A 6,350-nucleotide genomic window follows, 5' to 3' on the forward strand; every position below is an offset into this window, starting at 1 on the left:
TTTTCTTCAAAGCATCTCAACATTTGTTACAAATGTGCGTGTACTGGATAAAATAACAATTTGCCGGTTTACTCAGAATTGCTTCGCGGGCCAGATAAAATCGTCTGGCGGGCCGGATGCGGCCCGTGGGCTGTATGTTCGACACCCCTGCAGTACAGTGTCCACTATTGAGTCTTGACGCCGCGCATCAATTGTTTCATAGCAATGCGTTGAGAGGAAAGCAAAATTCTTTTGTGGGATTTGCTGTGCTCACCGAGCAAATTCTAAAGTATCAACATTTGTAATTTCGATATCACGGGCTAAATCTTAGTTCTATTACTGCGTGACTGTAATATTGACTGTCAGTTTTCAGTTTCATAGCTATCTTATAGCAATTTCGGTGTAATATAGGATCTGGGTTTTTCTGGGTTTATTTGGCGTCCATATCTGGGTTTTTCTGAAATATCCCAGTGGCGTCTCTGGGCGGCACCTTTGATGTACAAAAACTGATCGCTCTCGAATTGAGAAGATCGATAGTTCTCCTTTCCATCGGTCGGCCAGAGAGATGAGTGTCAGCGTTAATAACCGATCTAATAGACACTTACGTGACCTTTGACACGAACCAATCAGGTTGCAGCAGGATGTAAACAAAGAACAAGGCCGGGCAAGCTTACTATGAGCTCTTATGGGAAAAGGTTGAAAAATGAAGGTTTTAAGCAAAATTACGTTGAATTGGGGATGACTGGCCTTAATGAATACTAATAGCGTAGAGCTAGTATGTAGTTGCAGCTTTTAGTCTAGGATGAACATGAATGGTGGCAAGTACGCATCAGCGTGCTGTGTTCAAATGCATGGATTTTTGACAACTTTTCGGATTAAGCGACGATTGTTGTATACTATACTATAGGATTGTGGTAATGCATATGTTGACGATTTCATAGGCTCCAGGTCTAAAGCGAAATTTTCAAGCATATCTCATGTTCAGAAATATATGCTATAAAATACAGCTTCTGCCACACATCACAATTTTAGTGTATTGATTATGAAACTTGAAAGCTATGGAGATTCTATCGAATTTCTGGATTTGAGTGGAACGGCATCTTCTTCTAACACCGCGGAGAAAGCTACGAAGTATTTCATGGAGCGCTATGTACCCGACTTAGGGACAAAGATTGAGGAGACAATTCGCTCTTTGTGGAAGTGTTATTCTAGTGAACAGCCAATGTTATCGCAACTTGAGGAAAAGAGAGATACCACACTCAATGGAAATACACATTCTCAGAAAATCCATTATTGATTCGTCTTGCACTTGTAAGACAGGGTAAGTAAGGAAAAAGACATTTTGTCAGAGACTCCTGCAATAGATATTGTAACCATGATTTATTTTCACGTTAGGTTCTGATATATGCTCTCATGCATATGCATTGATTAAGACAATCCAGCACCTGAAGCTACAAGGACTGCATTGTGATTTGCATCAGCATCAGTGAGCTCGATCGTGATTGACAAGCCATCTCTCGACCGTACTCGCAACCGATCAACTCCTGCCTCAAGGTAGATTTTGGTGCGTATGTGGTGTCTTCAGTTTTATAACATTCCACCAAACACACATAATCCTGCAACATTTTCACCTGGAGAATTGTTCATTCAACAAATTGGGCATCTAAATGAGCTTCAATGCAAACCACTGGAATATAGTATGAATAGACATGCACTGTTGGTACACATTGACCATGGCACCGCACAATTACGATCCGTAGCATGCTATTAGGCATTACGATATTCACAACGGAACTGAATTTTCACAATTGCTGAATATGCTGTATCGTTCATTTTTAATTTTCAATCTTGAATTAGAGTAAGCAATTAGTCCATATTTGGTTAGTTGATACACAATGCTGCATAGTAGGACACCAGACAAAATTTTATACTTGTTGATTCTTCCGATCAGCTGTTCAATATGAATACGTTGTCTCACCATCTTTCTGGTTGTGGAACAGTCTGGCTCAGGCATACAAATCATGTGCAGGAATATTTAAATCTAGATTCAATTTCTTGATTTCAGACTCAATGGTGAATCACTTTTCTGCCATGATAGCATTTCCTGGTTCACCATAGCTGAATTCCATCATTTTCTCACATTTCTTGTCGAACCCACATATTTCACTAATATTTCGATCTGAAATGGTCTCTGTGAACAGTTCCTGCACAAAAGTAAGTGCACCACAACCCATCAATCCTTTCAAAGTTGTATGTGATTTATTTATTGACAGTCAGTAATCATTTTAGTTTTGAGAAATCATGAATGAATGCAAATGGTGCATTTTTAAGAACCACATATCTACATGGCCAAATCGAAATTTAATGAAGCTTACAGCAATAGGCCTACTATAAATTTGACGCCAGTAGGATAAGTTTGGCAATTCAGAAAGAATTTATTGTAGTCTAGCATAAAATTTCAGCTTCTCCGCATCTTTTGACATTATGATGCTCATCTGAGAACTGAACTTCACTAGCAATAATTGTCCGTCAATTTGTAATTTTCCTGTACGAGTTTCCTGTTTTGTGCTTCTACTTCTTCCAGAAATTTGATTTTCTTGCGTTTTATCCATCGACTTCCTCTTTCTGCAGCTTCATTAAAGATATCCATCACGCCTGCACAAAATATATAATATGTTTATTTTACAGAGCAACACTGCTGTGCAGGCACCTATCAAGGCGTACTCGTCCGACTCATGCAACGTATCACCGCTACCAATTCCAACTATTCATCTCATTATTGAATATATTGCTCTCAACAATTTCAACCCACACCATCATGCAGCAAAACTGTGGAATAAAACGAGACACACACCACGTCGATTGTGGCATCAAGTGTGACTGTATTTCAGATTAGATTCATTCTGAAACACAGAATTATTTCATCTTAATTATGTCACGATTCAATATTTTTGGTACAATAATAGATATGTAATTTTATTAATAAAATGAGAATTCAGATGACTACAAGGAAGTCCACATGCCTTTATCCAGATTTTACATTCTTCCATGCATGTTATTGGCTCTGGGAAAGGTACAAGCGCACACCAGGAACGGTCTGAGTAGCCATCTGTAAGTTACACAGGCTATTAGCACAGTGTTTATCCGGCATTTGTCCTGATTGATTCAATACATGAGCTAGAACAAAAAATGACGATTTCAGCTGGGAACGGATCATATTGCCTATCATATTAATATGATCATTGAATATGCAGACAAGTAAGTGTCCAGTGTAACAGTAATTTGCTAGATAATGATGCAGACTACTATATACGATTCCATAAATAGAACGCAGATAACGCAAAGCCCACATAATGAATACCCCACATATCCTGACTCAAGATTAATCTAATACATGCTATTCGGTACGACAGTCCTATAGTATAGTATACGACTAAGGATAATACAGCAATAGTTGCTTCATCCGAAAAGTTGTCAGAAATCCATTTATTTGGACATACCATGCTGACGAGTGCTTGCCACCATTCATGTTTATTGTAGGTTAGAACACTGCAAATACATACTAGCTCTACGTTATTATCATTCATCAAAGTCAGCTATTCCCAATTCAATGTAATTTTGCAAAAACCTTCATTTTTCAACGCTTTTCCATAAGCGCTCATAGTAAGCTTGCCCGGCCTTGTTCTTTGTTTACATCCTGCTGCAACCTGATTGGTTCGTGTCAAAGGTCACGTAAGTGTCTATTGCGCTTGATTATCACGCGGCTTCACCGTGACGTTTCTTCTGCCGAGCTTTGCCGGGTTCGTGAGCGCTTGAGCGTGGAGTGATGGTGATGTCATAAGTCATCGGATGTTGTTTACCGCTGTGCACTTAGTTTGAATTATATTCCGTCCATACCGCCAAATTATATTTTCTCGAGATTATACCATAGCGTTGAAAGGGAATATGAATGAAGTTCTTCGTTGAGATGAGTTCAGCAAGAGATATTTCGGGCTATTATTGAAATTTTTTACATGCTTGCTTAGATGTGTACTGATGGTCAAATGGTGTTTCGAATAGCAGTTCAGTCACATTAACTGCCTGTTTGCGTTAGGCTTCTAAAATAGGACTTGATATAAATAAATGCTTATAGTCTTCCGTGGCCTGAAATGTCAGATTGGCGGCAGTGAACAGCGTGATACTTGTCAAGTCATTAGTGCTGTGATCGTAATGCGTACTGCCGGTCCATTGATATTTTAATGCTAAACCGCGGAAGAGTGTCGGTACCCCTCATCGGATCTTGGCGTGTTGTGGTAATGGCTTTGACATCATTTGTTAGTGCATTCATTATACATACACATCACCAACCCCGACAAAGGTTCTGGTGTTGTTATCTTGAACAAACAGGATTACATACTAAAAATGAACTCAGTACTGGGTGATGAATCGATATTCAAGGCCCTGGGTCCCGCTGCTAATTTTGACGATACCGCGAATATTGAAAGACGGATGCAACGCCGACTTTTCCGCCTGAAGGAAAATGGCTCCATAACATCGGATTATATTTACGCGTCCATCTGGCCAGTCGGATCGCGGAGGCCACGAATGTATGGACTTCCGAAAACGCACAAACCCAACGTTCCCGTTCGGCTAATTCTTCCCATGATTGGATCGGCTCAGTACAAGCTCGCGAAATGGCTGATTGATATTTTAGAACCAGTGCGTTCATTGTATGGCTCGCACTGTGCCACCGATTCATTTACGTTTGCGCGCGAGGTGAAAACCGCCAACCTGCCGCATTCGAACATGTTCCTCGGATCTTATGATATCATTAGTCTTTTCACGAACGTGCCATGCGCATAATACGCCGGTCGGTCGCTTTCCAATTTGTTGACCGGGTTGTTATCGGACAACCATGTACATTGTACATAAACCGGACATAGTTTATCGCAACCAGAGACCACTCCAGGGGCTGCATTACAAAACAACTACCGCACTGCGGAATCAACATTTACCGTCACAATTCGAGAGAAGCGGACAATCGCGACTACAAAACCCTCAATAACGATGTCTTCGAGAGCATTTTTACCGATGAAATTGACTTACCGCAAAACGTAGGAATCGAGAGAAAGCGTGAACGATCTGCGTCGCGAACGTCACTATCCGCGAAGTTCGGTACATTACAAAACTGAAATTAGCGGAGATTTCTCGCGGTAACTTACCGCTTAGCTTCTAGCTGGCGGAGTTGAATCCGCGCTGGAAATTGCAGCTTTTTGAACTGCAAAATCTTAGTATTCTACTTCAATATAGAAAAGAAGCGAGGCAGTAATCGATCTAACAGGGCATGTCCTGTAAGTTACCCAATTGGGTTATATTTCGTAGGCCTAACTGTTAGTAAAATCAAGAGAAATAAGGCAGTGGCGATATATAACGCTTATGAAATGAATTCACATATACGGACCAGTAAGTGCGCGGACTGAGTAGGCTACCTCGCGATTTAAGGCCGGTATGAATATAACGGGGACTTGAGTTCTATGTCGGAAGCCTGCTATTATAATCTTAAATTATATATTACTAACATTTGTAGGTTAGTAATCTATCGCCAAATACATTGATTTATCATCCACTTTTCAAGTTTGGCTAGCATATCGTGTGGTCGCCTTGTCAATAAGTAATTCGCTGCCGAACGGTTGCATTCAGTCCGATTCGGTAGGCCTATTAAGTCGTTGCGAATTGCGAACAGGGCCATGTTTCCACAATGTTATACATGTATTGCTCCAACTGTATCCTCATACGAAGTTAAAACTCAATGCACGGGTGATACTTGACGCAGCGGCGTAAAGCAGACAAACTATAATGTACCGTACGCCTGTATTTTTGTTCTCTTCTGAGCAAATACCACACACAATTAGGGTATTTCCATTTCCCTGTTTGTGAAAGATTATCGCAGCTAAATTACAAATCGTTGCTGACCACACAGCATTATAAGCCCTCATTTGGTGTCATCTTTTACTGAGATTATCGACTTGGCGAAATCACAAATTAGCGCGTTGATTGCGAAACGTTGTGTTGCGTCTGGAATTTCGAGAGTTTACGTGAGTTCAACGCGCTCTTGCGTGAGCTGGCCGCAAAATGTTTTGAAATACCAATTTTTACATTATGCGGTAATCGCATTCGAGAGAGCTCGTTACCGCTGGCGGAGTTTCTGATTTACCGCATTGTTTTGTAATGCCCCCACAGATATCATCAATTATACTTATGATACATATGTTATTCAGAGATGCCACTCCTGGGTTTTTCCACCCAGATCTGGGTTTTTCGAGCATCACCTGGGTTTCTGGGTTTTTGTGCTTGAAATCTGGTTTTTTTTTCAACATCATGTTTGTAAGGTC

The 6,350-nt window shown here is 40.6% G+C and overlaps 2 long non-coding RNA genes across 5 annotated transcripts; one reads left to right on the forward strand and one right to left on the reverse strand.

Moving 5' to 3' along the window:
* The first annotated feature begins 576 nt into the window (after window positions 1–576).
* Window positions 577–3,007, forward strand: LOC145436153 (uncharacterized). Of its 2 annotated transcripts, none has more exons than XR_013914199.1 (3): window positions 577–1,300; window positions 1,375–1,543; window positions 2,668–3,007. It is a non-coding gene; the product is annotated as an uncharacterized LOC145436153 (long non-coding RNA). The 2 variants fall into 2 exon arrangements; XR_013914200.1 differs by having other exon boundaries at window positions 1,375–1,533.
* LOC145436152 (uncharacterized) lies at window positions 2,247–3,724 on the reverse strand. 3 transcript variants are annotated; one of them, XR_013914196.1, is made up of 2 exons: window positions 3,608–3,724; window positions 2,247–2,634 (listed from the first exon to the last, which is right to left on the reverse strand). It is a non-coding gene; the product is annotated as an uncharacterized LOC145436152 (long non-coding RNA). The 3 variants fall into 3 exon arrangements; XR_013914198.1 differs by lacking the exon at window positions 3,608–3,724 and adding an exon at window positions 3,480–3,564; XR_013914197.1 differs by lacking the exon at window positions 3,608–3,724 and adding an exon at window positions 3,003–3,090.
* Between the last annotated feature and the right edge of the window lie 2,626 nt (window positions 3,725–6,350).

Source organism: Botryllus schlosseri, chromosome 3 (genome assembly GCF_051294905.1).
Source record: "Botryllus schlosseri isolate E-star chromosome 3, Bs_hap1, whole genome shotgun sequence".
In the NCBI taxonomy this organism is placed as follows: domain Eukaryota; kingdom Metazoa; phylum Chordata; class Ascidiacea; order Stolidobranchia; family Styelidae; genus Botryllus; species Botryllus schlosseri.